This window comes from Carcharodon carcharias, chromosome 9, assembly GCF_017639515.1.
Source record: "Carcharodon carcharias isolate sCarCar2 chromosome 9, sCarCar2.pri, whole genome shotgun sequence".
Lineage (NCBI taxonomy): Eukaryota > Metazoa > Chordata > Chondrichthyes > Lamniformes > Lamnidae > Carcharodon > Carcharodon carcharias.
In genome coordinates, this window is record NC_054475.1 from 148426539 (window position 1) to 148447940 (window position 21402).

The following is a 21402-nucleotide window of genomic DNA, read 5'->3' on the forward strand; positions in this document are numbered from 1 at the left end:
GGCGCATGCATGTGTATGAGAGCGAGAGAAGGGCGCATGCATGTGTATGAGAGAGAAAGAGAGAGAGAAGGGCGCATGCATGTGTATGAGAGAGAGAGAGAGAAGGGCGCATGCATGTGTATGAGAGAGAGAGAGAAGGACGCTTGCGTGTGTATGAGAGAGGGAAGGGCGCGTGTGTGTGTATGAGAGAGAGAGAGAGAGAAGGGCGCATGCATATGTATGAGAGCGAGAGAAGGGCGCATGCATGTGTATGAGAGAGAGAGAAGGGCGCGTGCATGTGTATGAGAGAGAGAGAAGGGCGCATGCATGTGTATGAGAGAGAGAGAAGGGCGCCTGCATGTGTATGAGAGCGAGAGAAGGGCGCATGCATGTGTATGAGAGAGAAAGAGAGAGAAGGGCGCGTGCATGTGTATGAGAGAGAGAGAGAAGGACGCTTGCGTATGTATGAGAGAGGGAAGGGCGCGTGTGTGTGTATGAGATAGAGAGAGAGAGAGAAGGGTGCATGCATATGTATGAGAGCGAGAGAAGGGCGCATGCATGTGTATGAGAGAGAGAGAAGGGCGCGTGCATGTATATGAGAGAGAGAGAGAGAAGGGCGCGTGCATGTGTATGAGAGAGAGAGAGAAGGGCACGTGCGTGTATATGAGAGAGAGAGAGGGCACGGGCGTGTGTATGAGAGAGAGAGAAGGGCGTGTGTATGAGAGAGAGAAGGGCGCATGCATGTGTATGGGAGAGAGAGAAGGACGCTTGCGTGTGTATGAGAGAGGGAAGGGCGCGTGCGTGTGTATGAGAGAGAGAGAAGGGCGCATGCATGTGTATGAGAGAGAGAGAAGGGCGCATGCATGTGTATGAGAGAGAGAGAAGGGCGCATGCATGTGTATGAGAGCGAGAGAAGGGCGCATGCATGTGTATGAGAGAGAAAGAGAGAGAGAAGGGCGCGTGCATGTGTATGAGAGAGAGAGAGAAGGACGCTTGCGTGTGTATGAGAGAGGGAAGGGCGCGTGTGTGTGTATGAGAGAGAGAGAGAGAGAGAAGGGCGCATGCATATGTATGAGAGCGAGAGAAGGGCGCATGCATGTGTATGAGAGAGAGAGAAGGGCGCGTGCATGTATATGAGAGAGAGAGAGAGAAGGGCGCGTGCATGTGTATGAGAGAGAGAGAGAAGGGCGCGGCACATCTGAGAGAAGGGCACATGTTGTTTATGAGAGACAGAGACAGAAGGGCGCCTCCGTGTGTATGAGTGAGAGATAGAAGGGCATGTGTATGAGAGAGAGAGAGAGGGGCGCGTGCAGGTGTACGAGAGAGAGAAGGGCGTGTGCGGGTGTATGAGAAAGCGTGAAGGGCGCGTGCATGTGTATGAGAGAGAGAGAAGGGCGTGTTTATGACGGAGAGAGGACTCGTGCGTGTGTATGAGAGAGAGAGAAGGGTGTGTGCATGTGTATGAGAGAGAGAAGGGCGCGTCCGCATGTATGAGAGAGAGAGAAGTGGTGTACGTGTGTATGGGAGAGAGAAGGGCGCGTGCGTGCAAATGAGAGAGAGAGAGAAGGGTGCATGCATGTGTATGAGAGAGAGAGAGAGATAAGGGTGTGTGCATGTGTATGAGAGAGAGAGAGAAGGGCGAGTGCATGTGTATGAGAGAGAGAGAGAAGGGCGCGTACATGTGTATGAGAGAGAGAGAAGGTCGCGTGCAGGTATATGAGAGAGAAGGGCGCGTGCGTGTGTATGAGAGAGAGAGAGGACTCATGCGTGTGTATGAGAGAGAGAGAAGCGCGTGTGCATGTGTATGAGAGAGAAGGGCGCATCTGCATGTATGAGAGAGAGGGAAGGGTGTGTACGTGTGTATGGGAGAGAGAAGGGCGCGTGCGGATGAGAGAGAGAGAAAGGCGCGTGCGTGCGAATGAGAGAGAGAGAAATGGGTGCATGCATGTGTATGAGAGAGAGAGAAGGCTGCATGCATGTATATGAGAGAGAAGGGCGCGTGCGTGTGTATGAGAGAGAGAGAGAGAAGGGAGCTTGCATGTGTATGAAAGAGAGAGAGAAGGGCGCATGCACGTATATGAGAGAGAGAGAAGGGCACGTGCAAGTGTATGAAAGAGAGAGAGAAGGGTGCGTCCATGTGCATGAGAGAGAGAGAAGGGCGCGTGCATGTGTATGAGAGAGAAGGGCATGTGCGTGTGTATGAAAGAGAGAGAGAAGGGCGTGTCCGTGTGCATGAGAGAGAGAAGGGCTTGTGAATGACAGTGAGAGAGAGAGAGAAGGACTCGTGCGTGTGTATGAGAGAGAGAGAAGAGTGTGTGCATGTGTATATGAGAGAGAGAGAGGGCACGGGCGTGTGTATGAGAGAGAGAGAAGGGCGTGTGTATGGGAGAGAGAAGGGCGCATGCATGTGTATGAGAGAGAGCGAGAAGGACGCTTGCATGTGTATGAGAGAGGGAAGGGCGCGTGCATGTGTATGAGAGAGAGAGAAGGGCGCATGCATGTGTATGAGAGAGAGAGAAGGGCGCATGCATGTGTATGAGAGAGAGAGAAGGGCGCATACATGTGTATGAGCGCGAGAGAAGGGCGCATGCATGTGTATGAGAGAGAAAGAGAGAGAGAAGGGCGCGTGCATTTGTATGAGAGAGAGAGAGAAGGGCGCATGCATGTGTATGAGAGAGAGAGAGAAGGACGCTTGCCTGTATATGAGAGAGGGAAGGGCGCGTGTGTGTGTATGAGAGAGAGAGAGAGAGAAGGGCGCATGCATATGTATGAGAGCGAGAGAAGGCCGCATGCATGTGTATGAGAGAGAGAGAAGGGCGCGTGCATGTATATGAGAGAGAGAGAGAGAAGGGCGCGTGCATGTGTATGAGAAAGAGAGAGAAGGGCGCGGCACATCTGAGAGAAGGGCACATGTTGTTTATGAGAGACAGAGACAGAAGGGCGCCTCCGTGTGTATGAGAGAGAGAGAGGGGCGCGTGCGGGTGTACGAGAGAGAGAAGGGAGTGTGCGGGTGTATGAGAAAGAGTGAAGGGCGCGTGCATGTGTATGAGATAGAGAGAAGGGCGTGTTTATGACAGAGAGAGGACTCGTGCGTGTGTATGAGAGAGAGAGAAGGGTGTGTGCATGTGTATGAGAGAGAGAAGGGCGCGTCCGCATGTATGAGAGAGAGAGAAGTGGTGTACGTGTGCATGGGAGAGAGAAGGGCGCGTGCGTGCAAATGAGAGAGAGAGAGAAGGGTGCATGCATGTGTATGAGAGAGAGAGAGAGAGAGAGATAAGGGCGTGTGCATGTGTATGAGAGAGAGAGAGAAGGGCGCGTGCATGTGTATGAGAGAGAGAGAGAAGGGCACGTACATGTGTATGAGAGAGAGAGAAGGTCGCGTGCAGGTATATGAGAGAGAAGGGCGCGTGCGTGTGTATGAGAGAGAGAGAGGACTCATGCGTGTGTATGAGAGAGAGAGAAGCGCGTGTGCATGTGTATGAGAGAGAAGGGCGCATCTGCATGTATGAGAGAGAGAGAAGGGTGTGTACGTGTGTATGGGAGAGAGAAGGGCGCGTGCGGATGAGAGAGAGAGAAAGGCGCGTGCGTGCGAATGAGAGAGAGAGAAATGGGTGCATGCATGTGTATGAGAGAGAGAGAGAGATAAGGGCGCATGCATGTGTATGAGAGAGAGAGAGAAGGACGCTTGCGTGTGTATGAGAGAGGGAAGGGCGCGTGCGTGTGTATGAGAGAGAGAGAGAGAGAGAGAAGGGCGCATGCATATGTATGAGAGAGAGAGAAGGCCGCATGCATGTGTATGAGAGAGAGAGAAGGGCGCGTGCATGTATATGAGAGAGAGAGAGAGAAGGGCGCCTGCATGTGTATGAGAGAGAGTGTGAAGGGCGCGGCACATCTGAGAGAAGGGCACATGTTGTTTATGAGAGACAGAGACAGAAGGGCGCCTCCGTGTGTATGAGAGAGAGATAGAAGGGCATGTGTATGAGAGAGAGAGAGGGGCGCGTGCGGGTGTACGAGAGAGAGAAGGGCGTGTGCGGGTGTATGAGAAAGCGTGAAGCGCGTGCATGTGTATGAGAGAGAGAGAAGGGCGTGTTTATGACAGAGAGAGGACTCGTGCATGTGTATGAGAGAGAGAGAAGGGTGTGTGCATGTGTATGAGAGAGAGAAGGGCGCGTGCATGAATATGAGAGAGAAGGGCGCGTGCGTGTGTATGAGAGAGAGAGAGAAGGGCGCTTGCATGTGTATGAAAGAGAGAAGGGCGCATGCACGTATATGAGAGAGAGAGAAGGGCACGTGCGTGTATATGAGAGAGAGAGAAGAGCACGCGAGTATATGACAGAGAGAAGGGCACGTGCATGTGTAAAAGAGAGAGAGAGAGAAGGGCCCGTCCGTGTGTATAAGAGAGAGAGAGAGAAGGGCGCGTGGATGTGTATGAGAGAGAGAGAGAAGGACGTATGCGTGTGTATGAGAGAGAGAAGGACGTATGCGTGTGTATGAGAGAGAGAAGGACGTATGCGTGTGTATGAGAGAGAGAAGGACGTATGCGTGTGTATGAGAGAGAGAAGGACGTATGCGTGTGTATGAGAGAGAGAAGGGCGCATGCACGTGTATGAGAGCGAGAGAAGGGCGCGTGCATGTGTATGAGAGAGAGAAGTGCGCGTGGATGTGTATGAGAGAGAGAGAGAGAGAAGGGCGCGTGCATTTGTATGAGAGAGAGAGAAGGACGCTTGCGTGTGTAAGAGAGAGAAAGGCGCGTGCGTGTGTATGAGAGCGAGAGAAGGGTACGTCCGTGTGTATGAGAGAGAGAGAGAGAGAGAGAAGGGCGCGTGCGTGTGCATGAGAGATAGAGAAGGGCACGTGCACGTGTATGAGAGAGAGAAAAGGGCTCATGCATGTGTATGAGAGAGAAAGAGAGAGAGAAGGGCACGTCCATGTGTATGAGAGAGAGAGAGAGAAGGGCGCATGCATGTGCATGAGAGAGAGAGAGAAGGAAGCTTGCGTGTGTATGAGAGAGGGAAGGGCGCGTGTGTGTGTATGAGAGAGAGAGAGAGAGAAGGGCGCATGCATATGTATGAGAGCGAGAGAAGGGCGCATGCATGTGTATGAGAGAGAGAGAAGGGCGCGTGCATGTATATGAGAGAGAGAGAAGGGCGCGTGCATGTGTATGAGAGAGAGAGAGAAGGGCGCGGCACATCTGAGAGAAGGGCACATGTTGTTTATGAGAGACAGAGACAGAAGGGCGCCTCCGTGTGTATGAGAGAGAGATAGAAGGGCATGTGTATGAGAGAGAGAGAGGGGCATGTGCGGGTGTACGAGAGAGAGAAGGGCGCGTGCATGTGTATGAGAGAGAGAGAAGGGCGTGTTTATGACAGAGAGAGGACTCGTGCGTGTGTATGAGAGAGAGAGAAGGGTGTGTGCATGTGTATGAGAGAGAGAAGGGCGCGTCCGCATGTATGAGAGAGAGAGAAGTGGTGTACGTGTGTATGGGAGAGAGAAGGGCGCGTGCGTGCAAATGAGAGAGAGAGAGAAGGGTGCATGCATGTGTATGAGAGAGAGAGAGAGATAAGGGCGTGTGCATGTGTATGAGAGAGAGAGAGAGAAGGGCGAGTGCTTGTGTTTGTGAGAGAGAGAGAAGGGCGCGTACATGTGTATGAGAGAGAGAGAAGGTCGCGTGCAGGTATATGAGAGAGAAGGGCGCGTGCGTGTGTATGAAGGAGAGAGAGGACTCATGCGTGTGTACGAGAGAGAGAGAAGCGCGTGTGCATGTGTATGAGAGAGAAGGGCGCATCTGCATGTATGAGAGAGAGGGAAGGGTGTGTACGTGTGTATGGGAGAGAGAAGGGCGCGTGCGGATGAGAGAGAGAGAAAGGCGCGTGCGTGCGAATGAGAGAGAGAGAAATGGGTGCATGCATGTGTATGAGAGAGAGAGAGAGATAAGGGCGCGTGCATGTGTATGAGAGAGAGAGAGAGACGGGCGCGTGCATGTGTATGAGAGAGAGAGAAGGCTGCGTGCATGTATATGAGAGAGAAGGGCGCGTGCGTGTGTATGAGAGAGAGAGAGAGAAGGGCGCTTGCATGTGTATGAAAGAGAGAGAGAAGGCCGCATGCATGTGTATGAGAGAGAGAGAGAAGGACGCTTGCGTGTGTATGAGAGAAGGAAGGGCGCGTGCGTGTGTATGAGAGAGAGAGAGAGAAGGGCGCGTGCATATGTATGAGAGAGAGAAGGCCGCATGCATGTGTATGAGAGAGAGAGAAGGGCGCGTGCATGTATATGAGAGAGAGAGAGAGAAGGGCGCCTGCATGTGTATGAGAGAGAGTGTGAAGGGCGCGGCACATCTGAGAGAAGGGCACATGTTGTTTATGAGAGACAGAGACAGAAGGGCGCCTCCGTGTGTATGAGAGAGAGATAGAAGGGCATGTGTATGAGAGAGAGAGAGGGGCGCGTGCGGGTGTACGAGATAGAGAAGGGCGTGTGCGGGTGTATGAGAAAGCGTGAAGGGCGCGTGCATGTGTATGAGAGAGAGAGAAGGGCGTGTTTATGACAGAGAGAGGACTCGTGCGTGTGTATGAGAGAGAGAGAAGGGTGTGTGCATGTGTATGAGAGAGAGAAGGGCGCGTCCGCATGTATGAGAGAGAGAGAAGGGCACGTGTGTGTGAACGTGAGAGAGAAGGGCATGTGCATGTATATGAGAGAGAGAGAAGGGCAAGTGTGTGTATATGAGAGAGAGAGAGAAGGGCGCGTGCATGTGTATGAGAGAGAGAGAAGGTCGCGTGCATGTATATGAGAGAGAAGGGCGCGTGCGTGTGTATGAGAGAGAGAGAGAAGGGCGCTTGCATGTGTATGAAAGAGAGAAGGGCGCATGCACGTATATGAGAGAGAGAGAAGGGCACGTGCGTGTATATGAGAGAGAGAGAAGAGCGCGCGTGTATATGACAGAGAGAAGGGCACGTGCATGTGTAAAAGAGAGAGAGAGAGAAGGGCCCGTCCGTGTGTATAAGAGAGAGAAGGGCGCGTGGATGTGTATGAGAGAGAGAGAGAAGGACGTATGCGTGTGTATGAGAGAGAGAAGGGCGCATGCACGTGTATGAGAGCGAGAGAAGGGCGCGTGCATGTGTATGAGAGAGAGAAGTGCGCGTGGATGTGTATGAGAGAGAGAGAGAGAGAAGGGCGCGTGCATTTGTATGAGAGAGAGAGAGAAGGACGCTTGCGTGTGTAAGAGAGAGAAAGGCGCGTGCGTGTGTATGAGAGTGTGAGAAGGGCGCGTGCATGTGTATGAGAGAGAGAGAGAAGGGCACATGAGTGTGTATGAGAGCGAGAGAAGGGTACGTCCGTGTGTATGAGAGAGAGAGAGAGAGAAGGGCGCGTGCGTGTGCATGAGAGAGAGAGAAGGGCACGTGCGTGTATATGAGAGAGAGAGAAGGGCGAGTGTATGAGAGAGAGAAGGGCGCATGCATGTGTATGAGAGAGAGAGAGAAGGACGCTTGCGTGTGTATGAGAGAGGGAAGGGCGCGTGCGTGTGTATGAGAGAGAGAGAAGGGCGCATGCATGTGTATGAGAGAGAGAAGGGCGCATGCATGTGTATGAGAGAGAGAAGGGCGCATGCATGTGTATGAGAGCGAGAGAAGGGCGCGTGCGTGTGCATGAGAGATAGAGAAGGGCACGTGCATGTGTATGAGAGAGAGAGAGAAGGGCACGTGCTTGTATATGAGAGAGAGAGAAGGGCGCGTGCATGTGTATGAGAGAGAGAGAGAAGGGCGCATGCATGTGTATGAGAGAGAGAGAGAAGGACGCTTGCGTGTGTATGAGAGAGGGAAGGGCGTGTGTGTGTGTATGAGAGAGAGAGAGAGAGAAGTGCGCATGCATGTGTATGAGAGAGAGAGAAGGGCGCATACATGTGTATGAGCGCGAGAGAAGGGCGCATGCATGTGTATGAGAGAGAAAGAGAGAGAGAAGGGCGCGTGCATTTGTATGAGAGAGAGAGAGAAGGGCGCATGCATGTGTATGAGAGAGAGAGAGAAGGACGCTTGCCTGTATATGAGAGAGGGAAGGGCGCGTGTGTGTGTATGAGAGAGAGAGAGAGAGAAGGGCGCATGCATATGTATGAGAGCGAGAGAAGGCCGCATGCATGTGTATGAGAGAGAGAGAAGGGCGCGTGCATGTATATGAGAGAGAGAGAGAGAAGGGCGCGTGCATGTGTATGAGAAAGAGAGAGAAGGGCGCGGCACATCTGAGAGAAGGGCACATGTTGTTTATGAGAGACAGAGACAGAAGGGCGCCTCCGTGTGTATGAGAGAGAGATAGAAGGGCATGTGTATGAGAGAGAGAGAGGGGCGCGTGCGGGTGTACGAGAGAGAGAAGGGAGTGTGCGGGTGTATGAGAAAGAGTGAAGGGCGCGTGCATGTGTATGAGATAGAGAGAAGGGCGTGTTTATGACAGAGAGAGGACTCGTGCGTGTGTATGAGAGAGAGAGAAGGGTGTGTGCATGTGTATGAGAGAGAGAAGGGCGCGTCCGCATGTATGAGAGAGAGAGAAGTGGTGTACGTGTGCATGGGAGAGAGAAGGGCGCGTGCGTGCAAATGAGAGAGAGAGAGAAGGGTGCATGCATGTGTATGAGAGAGAGAGAGAGAGAGAGATAAGGGCGTGTGCATGTGTATGAGAGAGAGAGAGAAGGGCGCGTGCATGTGTATGAGAGAGAGAGAGAAGGGCACGTACATGTGTATGAGAGAGAGAGAAGGTCGCGTGCAGGTATATGAGAGAGAAGGGCGCGTGCGTGTGTATGAGAGAGAGAGAGGACTCATGCGTGTGTATGAGAGAGAGAGAAGCGCGTGTGCATGTGTATGAGAGAGAAGGGCGCATCTGCATGTATGAGAGAGAGAGAAGGGTGTGTACGTGTGTATGGGAGAGAGAAGGGCGCGTGCGGATGAGAGAGAGAGAAAGGCGCGTGCGTGCGAATGAGAGAGAGAGAAATGGGTGCATGCATGTGTATGAGAGAGAGAGAGAGATAAGGGCGCATGCATGTGTATGAGAGAGAGAGAGAAGGACGCTTGCGTGTGTATGAGAGAGGGAAGGGCGCGTGCGTGTGTATGAGAGAGAGAGAGAGAGAGAGAAGGGCGCATGCATATGTATGAGAGAGAGAGAAGGCCGCATGCATGTGTATGAGAGAGAGAGAAGGGCGCGTGCATGTATATGAGAGAGAGAGAGAGAAGGGCGCCTGCATGTGTATGAGAGAGAGTGTGAAGGGCGCGGCACATCTGAGAGAAGGGCACATGTTGTTTATGAGAGACAGAGACAGAAGGGCGCCTCCGTGTGTATGAGAGAGAGATAGAAGGGCATGTGTATGAGAGAGAGAGAGGGGCGCGTGCGGGTGTACGAGAGAGAGAAGGGCGTGTGCGGGTGTATGAGAAAGCGTGAAGCGCGTGCATGTGTATGAGAGAGAGAGAAGGGCGTGTTTATGACAGAGAGAGGACTCGTGCATGTGTATGAGAGAGAGAGAAGGGTGTGTGCATGTGTATGAGAGAGAGAAGGGCGCGTGCATGAATATGAGAGAGAAGGGCGCGTGCGTGTGTATGAGAGAGAGAGAGAAGGGCGCTTGCATGTGTATGAAAGAGAGAAGGGCGCATGCACGTATATGAGAGAGAGAGAAGGGCACGTGCGTGTATATGAGAGAGAGAGAAGAGCACGCGAGTATATGACAGAGAGAAGGGCACGTGCATGTGTAAAAGAGAGAGAGAGAGAAGGGCCCGTCCGTGTGTATAAGAGAGAGAGAGAGAAGGGCGCGTGGATGTGTATGAGAGAGAGAGAGAAGGACGTATGCGTGTGTATGAGAGAGAGAAGGACGTATGCGTGTGTATGAGAGAGAGAAGGACGTATGCGTGTGTATGAGAGAGAGAAGGACGTATGCGTGTGTATGAGAGAGAGAAGGACGTATGCGTGTGTATGAGAGAGAGAAGGGCGCATGCACGTGTATGAGAGCGAGAGAAGGGCGCGTGCATGTGTATGAGAGAGAGAAGTGCGCGTGGATGTGTATGAGAGAGAGAGAGAGAGAAGGGCGCGTGCATTTGTATGAGAGAGAGAGAAGGACGCTTGCGTGTGTAAGAGAGAGAAAGGCGCGTGCGTGTGTATGAGAGCGAGAGAAGGGTACGTCCGTGTGTATGAGAGAGAGAGAGAGAGAGAGAAGGGCGCGTGCGTGTGCATGAGAGATAGAGAAGGGCACGTGCACGTGTATGAGAGAGAGAAAAGGGCTCATGCATGTGTATGAGAGAGAAAGAGAGAGAGAAGGGCACGTCCATGTGTATGAGAGAGAGAGAGAGAAGGGCGCATGCATGTGCATGAGAGAGAGAGAGAAGGAAGCTTGCGTGTGTATGAGAGAGGGAAGGGCGCGTGTGTGTGTATGAGAGAGAGAGAGAGAGAAGGGCGCATGCATATGTATGAGAGCGAGAGAAGGGCGCATGCATGTGTATGAGAGAGAGAGAAGGGCGCGTGCATGTATATGAGAGAGAGAGAAGGGCGCGTGCATGTGTATGAGAGAGAGAGAGAAGGGCGCGGCACATCTGAGAGAAGGGCACATGTTGTTTATGAGAGACAGAGACAGAAGGGCGCCTCCGTGTGTATGAGAGAGATAGAAGGGCATGTGTATGAGAGAGAGAGAGGGGCATGTGCGGGTGTACGAGAGAGAGAAGGGCGCGTGCATGTGTATGAGAGAGAGAGAAGGGCGTGTTTATGACAGAGAGAGGACTCGTGCGTGTGTATGAGAGAGAGAGAAGGGTGTGTGCATGTGTATGAGAGAGAGAAGGGCGCGTCCGCATGTATGAGAGAGAGAGAAGTGGTGTACGTGTGTATGGGAGAGAGAAGGGCGCGTGCGTGCAAATGAGAGAGAGAGAGAAGGGTGCATGCATGTGTATGAGAGAGAGAGAGAGATAAGGGCGTGTGCATGTGTATGAGAGAGAGAGAGAGAAGGGCGAGTGCATGTGTATGAGAGAGAGAGAGAAGGGCGCGTACATGTGTATGAGAGAGAGAGAAGGTCGCGTGCAGGTATATGAGAGAGAAGGGCGCGTGCGTGTGTATGAAGGAGAGAGAGGACTCATGCGTGTGTACGAGAGAGAGAGAAGCGCGTGTGCATGTGTATGAGAGAGAAGGGCGCATCTGCATGTATGAGAGAGAGGGAAGGGTGTGTACGTGTGTATGGGAGAGAGAAGGGCGCGTGCGGATGAGAGAGAGAGAAAGGCGCGTGCGTGCGAATGAGAGAGAGAGAAATGGGTGCATGCATGTGTATGAGAGAGAGAGAGAGATAAGGGCGCGTGCATGTGTATGAGAGAGAGAGAGAGACGGGCGCGTGCATGTGTATGAGAGAGAGAGAAGGCTGCGTGCATGTATATGAGAGAGAAGGGCGCGTGCGTGTGTATGAGAGAGAGAGAGAGAAGGGCGCTTGCATGTGTATGAAAGAGAGAGAGAAGGCCGCATGCATGTGTATGAGAGAGAGAGAGAAGGACGCTTGCGTGTGTATGAGAGAAGGAAGGGCGCGTGCGTGTGTATGAGAGAGAGAGAGAGAAGGGCGCATGCATATGTATGAGAGAGAGAAGGCCGCATGCATGTGTATGAGAGAGAGAGAAGGGCGCGTGCATGTATATGAGAGAGAGAGAGAGAAGGGCGCCTGCATGTGTATGAGAGAGAGTGTGAAGGGCGCGGCACATCTGAGAGAAGGGCACATGTTGTTTATGAGAGACAGAGACAGAAGGGCGCCTCCGTGTGTATGAGAGAGAGATAGAAGGGCATGTGTATGAGAGAGAGAGAGGGGCGCGTGCGGGTGTACGAGATAGAGAAGGGCGTGTGCGGGTGTATGAGAAAGCGTGAAGGGCGCGTGCATGTGTATGAGAGAGAGAGAAGGGCGTGTTTATGACAGAGAGAGGACTCGTGCGTGTGTATGAGAGAGAGAGAAGGGTGTGTGCATGTGTATGAGAGAGAGAAGGGCGCGTCCGCATGTATGAGAGAGAGAGAAGGGCACGTGTGTGTGAACGTGAGAGAGAAGGGCATGTGCATGTATATGAGAGAGAGAGAAGGGAAAGTGTGTGTATATGAGAGAGAGAGAGAAGGGCGCGTGCATGTGTATGAGAGAGAGAGAAGGTCGCGTGCATGTATATGAGAGAGAAGGGCGCGTGCGTGTGTATGAGAGAGAGAGAGAAGGGCGCTTGCATGTGTATGAAAGAGAGAAGGGCGCATGCACGTATATGAGAGAGAGAGAAGGGCACGTGCGTGTATATGAGAGAGAGAGAAGAGCGCGCGTGTATATGACAGAGAGAAGGGCACGTGCATGTGTAAAAGAGAGAGAGAGAGAAGGGCCCGTCCGTGTGTATAAGAGAGAGAAGGGCGCGTGGATGTGTATGAGAGAGAGAGAGAAGGACGTATGCGTGTGTATGAGAGAGAGAAGGGCGCATGCACGTGTATGAGAGCGAGAGAAGGGCGCGTGCATGTGTATGAGAGAGAGAAGTGCGCGTGGATTTGTATGAGAGAGAGAGAGAGAGAAGGGCGCGTGCATTTGTATGAGAGAGAGAGAGAAGGACGCTTGCGTGTGTAAGAGAGAGAAAGGCGCGTGCGTGTGTATGAGAGTGTGAGAAGGGCGCGTGCATGTGTATGAGAGAGAGAGAGAAGGGCACATGAGTGTGTATGAGAGCGAGAGAAGGGTACGTCCGTGTGTATGAGAGAGAGAGAGAGAGAAGGGCGCGTGCGTGTGCATGAGAGAGAGAGAAGGGCACGTGCGTGTATATGAGAGAGAGAGAAGGGCGTGTGTATGAGAGAGAGAAGGGCGCATGCATGTGTATGAGAGAGAGAGAGAAGGACGCTTGCGTGTGTATGAGAGAGGGAAGGGCGCGTGCGTGTGTATGAGAGAGAGAGAAGGGCGCATGCATGTGTATGAGAGAGAGAAGGGCGCATGCATGTGTATGAGAGAGAGAAGGGCGCATGCATGTGTATGAGAGCGAGAGAAGGGCGCGTGCGTGTGCATGAGAGATAGAGAAGGGCACGTGCATGTGTATGAGAGAGAGAGAGAAGGGCACGTGCGTGTATATGAGAGAGAGAGAAGGGCGCGTGCATGTGTATGAGAGAGAGAGAGAAGGGCGCATGCATGTGTATGAGAGAGAGAGAGAAGGACGCTTGCGTGTGTATGAGAGAGGGAAGGGCGTGTGTGTGTGTATGAGAGAGAGAGAGAGAGAAGTGCGCATGCATATGTATGAGAGAGAGAGAAGGGCGCGTGCATGTATATGAGAGAGAGAGAGAGAAGGGCACGTGCATGTGTATGAGAGAGAGAGAGAAGGGCGCGGCACATCTGAGAGAAGGGCACATGTTGTTTATGAGAGACAGAGACAGAAGGGCGCCTCCGTGTGTATGAGAGAGAGATAGAAGGGCATGTGTATGAGAGAGAGAGAGGGGCGCGTGCGGGTGTACGAGAAAGAGAAGGGCGTGTGCGGGTATATGAGAAAACGTGAAGGGCGCGTGCATGTGTATGAGAGAGAGAAGGTCGCGTGCAGGTATATGAGAGAGAAGGGCGCGTGCGTGTGTATGAGAGAGAGAGGACTCATGCGTGTGTATGAGAGAGAGAGAAGCGCGTGTGCATGTGTATGATAGAGAAGGGCGCATCTGCATGTATGAGAGAGAGAGAAGGGTGTGTACGTGTGTATGGGAGAGAGAAGGGCGCGTGCGGATGAGAGAGAGAGAAGGCTGCGTGCATGTATATGAGAGAGAAGGGCGCGTGCGTGTGTATGAGAGAGAGAGAGAGAAGGGCACTTGCATGTGTATGAAAGAGAGAGAGAAGGGCGCGTCCATGTGCATGAGAGAGAGAGAAGGGCGCGTGCATGTGTATGAGAGAGAGAGAAGGGCATGTGCGTGTGTATGAAAGAGAGAGAGAAGGGCGTGTCCGTGTGCATGAGAGAGAGAAGGGCTTGTGAATGAGAGTGAGAGGGAGATAGAAGGACTCGTGCGTGTGTATGAGAGAGAGAGAAGAGCGTGTGCATGTGTATATGAGAGAGAGAGAGGGCACGGGCGTGTGTATGAGAGAGAGAGAAGGGCGTGTGTATGAGAGAGAGAAGGGCGCATGCATGTGTATGAGAGAGAGCGAGAAGGACGCTTGCGTGTGTATGTGAGAGGGAAGGGCGCGTGCATGTGTATGAGAGAGAAAGAGAGAGAGAAGGGCGCGTGTATGTGTATGAGAGAGAGAGAGAAGAGCGCATGCATGTGTATGAGAGAGAGAGAGAAGGACGCTTGCGTGTATATGAGAGAGGGAAGGGCGCGTGTGTGTGTATGAGAGAGAGAGAGAGAGAAGGGCGCATGCATATGTATGAGAGCGAGAGAAGGCCGCATGCATGTGTATGAGAGAGAGAGAAGGGCGCGTGCATGTATATGAGAGAGAGAGAGAGAAGGGCGCGTGCATGTGTGTGAGAGAGAGAGAGAAGGGCGCGGCACATCTGACAGAAGGGCACATGTTGTTTATGAGAGACAGAGACAGAAGGGCGCCTCCGTGTGTATGAGAGAGAGATAGAAGGGCATGTGTATGAGAGAGAGAGGGGCGCGTGCGGGTGTACGAGAGAGAGAAGGGCGTGTGCGGGTGTATGAGAAAGCGTGAAGGGCGCGTGCATGTGTATGAGAGAGAGAGAAGGGCGTGTTTATGACAGAGAGAGGACTCGTGCGTGTGTATGAGAGAGAGAGAAGGGTGTGTGCATGTGTATGAGAGAGAGAAGGGCGCGTCCGCATGTATGAGAGAGAGAGAAGTGGTGTACGTGTGTATGGGAGAGAGAAGGGCGCGTGCGTGCAAATGAGAGAGAGAGAGAAGGGTGCATGCATGTGTATGAGAGAGAGAGAGAGAGATAAGGGCGTGTGCATGTGTACGAGAGAGAGAGAGAAGGGCGCGTACATGTGTATGAGAGAGAGAAGGTCGCGTGCAGGTATATGAGAGAGAAGGGCGCGTGCGTGTGTATGAGAGAGAGCGAGGACTCATGCGTGTGTATGAGAGAGAGAGAAGCGCGTGTGCATGTGTATGAGAGAAGGGCGCATCTGCATGTATGAGAGAGAGAGAAGGGTGTGTACGTGTGTATGGGAGAGAGAAGGGCGCGTGCGGATGAGAGAGAGAGAAAGGCGCGTGCGTGCGAATGAGATAGAGAGAAATGGGTGCATGCATGTGTATGAGAGAGAGAGAGAGAGAAGGGCGCGTGCATGTGTATGAGAGAGAGAGAAGGTCGCGTGCAGGTATATGAGAGAGAAGGGCGCGTGCGTGTGTATGAGAGAGAGAGAGGACTCATGCGTGTGTATGAGAGAGAGAGAAGCGCGTGTGCATGTGTATGAGAGAGAAGGGCGCATCTGCATGTATGAGAGAGAGAGAAGGGTGTGTACGTGTGTATGGGAGAGAGAAGGGCGCGTGCGTGCGAATGAGAGAGAGAAATGGGTGCATGCATGTGTATGAGAGAGAGAGAGAGATAAGGACGCGTGCATGTGTATGAGAGAGAGAGAGAAGGGCGCGTGCATGTGTATGAGAGAGAGAGAAGGCTGCGTGCATGTATATGAGAGAGAAGGGCGCATGCGTGTGTATGAGAGAGAGAGAGAGAAGGGCGCTTGCATGTGTATGAAAGAGAGAGAAGGGCGCATGCATGTGTATGAGAGAGAGAGAGAAGGACGCTTGCGTGTGTATGAGAGAGGGAAGGGCGCGTGCGTGTGTATGAGAGAGAGAGAGAGAGAGAAGGGCGCATGCATATGTATGAGAGAGAGAAAAGGCCGCATGCATGTGTATGAGAGAGAGAGAAGGGCGCGTGCATGTATATGAGAGAGAGAAGGGCGCCTGCATGTGTATGAGAGAGAGTGTGAAGGGCGCGGCACATCTGAGAGAAGGGCACATGTTGTTTATGAGAGACAGAGACAGAAGGGCGCCTCCGTGTGTATGAGAGAGAGATAGAAGGGCATGTGTATGAGAGAGAGAGAGGGGCGCGTGCGGGTGTACGAGAGAGAGAAGGGCGTGTGCGGGTGTATGAGAAAGCGTGAAGGGCGCGTGCATGTGTATGAGAGAGAGAGAAGGGCGTGTTTATGACAGAGAGAGGACTTGTGCGTGTGTATGAGAGAGAGAGAAGGGTGTGTGCATGTGTATGAGAGAGAGAAGGGCGCGTGCATGAATATGAGAGAGAATGGCGCGTGCGTGTGTATGAGAGAGAGAGAGAAGGGCGCTTGCATGTGTATGAAAGAGAGAAGGGCGCATGCACGTATATGAGAGAGAGAGAAGGGCACGTGCGTGTATATGAGAGAGAGAGAAGAGCACGCGTGTATATGACAGAGAGAAGGGCACGTGCATGTGTAAAAGAGAGAGAGAGAGAAGGGCCCGTCCGTGTGTATAAGAGAGAGAGAGAGAAGGGCGCGTGGACGTGTATGAGAGAGAGAGAGAAGGACGTATGCGTGTGTATGAGAGAGAGAAGGGCGCATGCACGTGTATGAGAGCGAGAGAAGGGCGCGTGCATGTGTATGAGAGAGAGAAGTGCGCGTGGATGTGTATGAGAGAGAGAGAGAGATAAGGGCGCGTGCATGTGTATGAGAGAGAGAGAGAAGGGCGCGTGCATGTGTATGAGAGAGAGAGAAGGCTGCGTGCATGTATATGAGAGAGAAGGGCGCGTGCGTGTGTATGAGAGAGAGAGAGAGAAGGGCGCTTGCATGTGTATGAAAGAGAGAGAGAAGGGCGCATGCATGTGTATGAGAGAGAGAGAAGGCCGCATGCATGTGTATGAGAGAGAGAGAAGGGCGCGTGCATGTATATGAGAGAGAGAGAGAGAAGGGCGCCTGCATGTGTATGAGAGAGAGTGTGAAGGGCGCGGCACATCTGAGAGAAGGGCACATGTTGTTTATGAGAGACAGAGACAGAAGGGCGCCTCCGTGTGTATGAGAGAGAGATAGAAGGGCATGTGTATGAGAGAGAGAGAGGGGCGCGTGCGGGTGTACGAGAGAGAGAAGGGCGTGTGCGGGTGTATGAGAAAGCGTGAAGGGCGCGTGCATGTGTATGAGAGAGAGAGAAGGGCGTGTTTATGACAGAGAGAGGACTCGTGCGTGTGTATGAGAGAGAGAGAAGGGTGTGTGCATGTGTATGAGAGAGAAGGGCGCGTGCATGAATATGAGAGAGAAGGGCGCGTGTGTGTGTATGAGAGAGAGAGAAGGGCGCTTGCATGTGTATGAAAGAGAGAAGGGCGCATGCACGTATATGAGAGAGAGAGAAGGGCACGTGCGTGTATATGAGAGAGAGAGAGCACGCGTGTATATGACAGAGAGAAGGGCACGTGCATGTGTAAAAGAGAGAGAGAGAGAAGGGCCCGTCCGTGTGTATAAGAGAGAGAGAGAAAAGGGCGCGTGGACGTGTATGAGAGAGAGAGAGAAGGACGTATGCGTGTGTATGAGAGAGAGAAGGGCGCATGCACGTGTATGAGAGCGAGAGAAGGGCGCGTGCATGTGTATGAGAGAGAGAAGTGCGCGTGGATGTGTATGAGAGAGAGAAGGGCGCGTGCATGTGTATGAGAGAGAGAGAAGGACGCTTGCGTGTGTAAGAGAGAGAAAGGTGCGTGCGTGTGTATGAGTGTGTGAGAAGGGCGCGTGCAGGTGTATGAGAGAGAGAGAGAAGGGCACATGAGTGTGTATGAGAGCGAGAGAAGGGTTCGTCCGTGTGTATGAGAGAGAGAGAGAGAGAAGGGCGCGTGCGTGGGCATGAGAGATAGAGAAGGGCACGTGCACGTGTATGAGAGAGAGAAAAGGGCACGTGCGTGTATATGAGAGAGAGAGGGCACGGGCGTGTGTATGAGAGAGAGAGAAGGGCGTGTGTATGAGAGAGAGAAGGGCGCATGCATGTGTATGAGAGAGAGAGAGAAGGACGCTTGCGTGTGTATGAGAGAGGGAAGGGCGCGTGCGTGTGTATGAGAGAGAGAGAAGGGCGCATGCATGTGTATGAGAGAGAGAGAAGGGCGCATGCATGTGTATGAGAGAGAGAGAAGGGCGCATGCATGTGTATGAGAGAGAGAGAAGGGCGCATGCATGTGTATGAGAGCGAGAGAAGGGCGCATGCATGTGTATGAGAGAGAAAGAGAGAGAGAAGGGCACGTGCATGTGTATGAGAGAGAGAGAGAAGGGCGCATGCATGTGCATGAGAGAGAGAGAGAAGGACGCTTGCGTGTGTATGAGAGAGGGAAGGGCGCGTGTGTGTGTATGAGAGAGAGAGAGAGAGAGAGAAGGGCGCATGCATATGTATGAGAGCGAGAGAAGGGCGCATGCGTGTGTATGAGAGAGAGAGAAGGGCGCGTGCATGTATATGAGAGAGAGAGAGAGAAGGGCGCGTGCATGTGTATGAGAGAGAGAGAGAAGGGCGCGGCACATCTGAGAGAAGGGCACATGTTTATGAGAGACAGAGACAGAAGGGCGCCTCCGTGTGTATGAGAGAGAGATAGAAGGGTATGTGTATGAGAGAGAGAGAGGGGCGTGTGCAGGTGTACGAGAGAGAGAAGGGCGTGTGCGGGTGTATGAGAAAGCGTGAAGGGCGCGTGCATGTGTATGAGAGAGAGAGAAGGGCGTGTTTATGACAGAGAGAGGACTCGTGCGTGTGTATGAGAGAGAGAGAAGGGTGTGTGCATGTGTATGAGAGAGAGAAGGGCGCGTCCGCATGTATGAGAGAGAGAGAAGTGGTGTACGTGTGTATGGGAGAGAGAAGGGCGCGTGCGTGCAAATGAGAGAGAGAGAGAAGGGTGCATGCATGTGTATGAGAGAGAGAGAGAGAGATAAGGGCGTGTGCATGTGTATGAGAGAGAGAGAGAAGGGCGCGTGCATGTGTATGAGAGAGAGAGAGAAGGGCGCGTACATGTGTATGAGAGAGAGAGAAGGTCGCGTGCAGGTATATGAGAGAGAAGGGCGCGTGCGTGTGTATGAGAGAGAGAGAGGACTCATGCGTGTGTATGAGAGAGAAGCGCGTGTGCATGTGTATGAGAGAGAAGGGCGCATCTGCATGTATGAGAGAGAGGGAAGGGTGTGTACGTGTATATGGGAGAGAGAAGGGCGCGTGCGGATGAGAGAGAGAGAAAGGCGCGTGCGTGCGAATGAGAGAGAGAGAAATGGGTGCATGCATGTGTATGAGAGAGAGAGAGAGATAAGGGCGCGTGCATGTGTATGAGAGAGAGAAGGGCGCGTACATGTGTATGAGAGAGAGAGAAGGCTGCGTGCATGTATATGAGAGAGAAGGGCGCGTGCGTGTGTATGAGAGAGAGAGAGAGAAGGGCTCTTGCATGTGTATGAAAGAGAGAGAGAAGGGCGCATGCATGTGTATGAGAGAGAGAAAGAAGGACGCTTGCGTGTGTATGAGAGAAGGAAGGGCGCGTGCGTGTGTATGAGAGAGAGAGAGAGAGAAGGGCGCATGCATATGTATGAGAGAGAGAGAAGGCCGCATGCATGTGTATGAGAGAGAGAGAAGGGCGCGTGCATGTATATGAGAGAGAGAGAGAGAAGGGCGCCTGCATGTGTATGAGAGAGAGTGTGAAGGGCGCGGCACATCTGAGAGAAGGGCACATGTTGTTTATGAGAGACAGAGACAGAAGGGCGCCTCCGTGTGTATGAGAGAGAGATAGAAGGGCATGTGTATGAGAGAGAGAGAGGGGCGCGTGCGGGTGTACGAGAGAGAGAAGGGCGTGTGCGGGTGTATGAGAATGAGTGAAGGGCGCGTGCATGTGTATGAGAGAGAGAGAAGGGCGTGTTTATGACAGAGAGAGGACTCGTGCGTGTGTATGAGAGAGAAAGAAGGGTGTGTGCATGTGTATGAGAGAGAGAAGGGCGCGTCCGCATGTATGAGAGAGAGAGAAGGGCACGTGTGTGTGAACGTGAGAGAGACGGGCATGTGCATGTATATGAGAGAGAGAGAAGGGCAAGTGTGTGTATATGAGAGAGAGAGAAGGGCGCGTGCATGTGTATGAGAGAGAGAGAAGGTCGCGTGCATGTATATGAGAGAGAAGGGCGCGTGCATGTGTATGAGAGAGAGAGAGAAGGGCGCTTGCATGTGTATGAAAGAGAGAAGGGCGCATGCACGTATATGAGAGAGAGAGAAGGGCACGTGCTTGTATATGAGAGAGAGAAGAGCGCGCGTGTATATGACAGAGAGAAGGGCACGTGCATGTGTAAAAGAGAGAGAGAGAGAAGGGCCCGTCCATGTGTATAAGAGATAGAGAGAGAAGGGCGCGTGGATGTGTATGAGAGAGAGAGAGAAGGACGTATGCGTGTGTATGAGAGAGAGAAGGGCGCATGCACGTGTATGAGAGCGAGAGAAGGGCGCGTGCATGTGTATGAGAGAGAGAAGTGCGCGTGGATGTGTATGAGAGAGAGAGAAGGGCGCGTGCATTTGTATGAGAGAGAGAGAAGGACGCTTGCGTGTGTAAGAGAGAGAAAGGCGCGTGCGTGTGTATGAGAGTGTGAGAAGGGCGCGTGCATGTGTATGAGAGAGAGAAGGGCACATGAGTGTGTATGAGAGCGAGAGAAGGGTACGTCTGTGTGTATGAGAGAGAGAGAGAAGGGCGCGTGCGTGTGCATGAGAGATAGAGAAGGGCACGTGCACGTGTATGAGAGAGAGAGAAGGGCACGTGCGTGTATATGAGAGAGAGAGAAGGGCGTGTGTATGAGAGAGAGAAGGGCGCATGCATGTGTATGAGAGAGAGAGAGAAGGACGCTTGCGTGTGTATGAGAGAGGGAAGGGCGCGTGCGTGTGTATGAGAGAGAGAGAAGGGCGCATGCATGTGTATGAGAGAGAGAGAAGGGCGCATGCATGTGTATGAGAGAGAGAAGGGCGCATGCATGTGTATGAGAGCGAGAGAAGGGCGCGTGCGTGTGCATAAGAGATAGAGAAGGGCACGTGCACGTGTATGAGAGAGAGAGAGAAGGGCACGTGCGTGTATATGAGAGAGAGAGAGGGCACGGGCGTGTGTATGAGAGAGAGAGAAGGGCGTGTGTATGAGAGAGAGAAGGGCGCATGCATGTGTATGAGAGAGAGAGAGAAGGGCGCATGCATGTGTATGAGTGAGAGAGAGAAGGACGCTTGCGTGTGTATGAGAGAGGGAAGGGCGTGTGTGTGTGTATGAGAGAGAGAGAGAGAGAAGTGCGCATGCATATGTATGAGAGCGAGAGAAGGGCGCATGCATGTGTATGAGAGAGAGAGAAGGTCGCGTGCATGTATATGAGAGAGAGAGAGAGAAGGGCACGTGCATGTGTATGAGAGAGAGAGAGAAGGGCGCGGCACATCTGAGAGAAGGGCACATGTTGTTTATGAGAGACAGAGACAGAAGGGCGCCTCCGTGTGTATGAGAGAGAGATAGAAGGGCATGTGTATGAGAGAGAGAGAGGGGCGCGTGCGGGTGTACGAGAGAGAGAAGGGCGTGTGCGGGTGTATGAGAAAG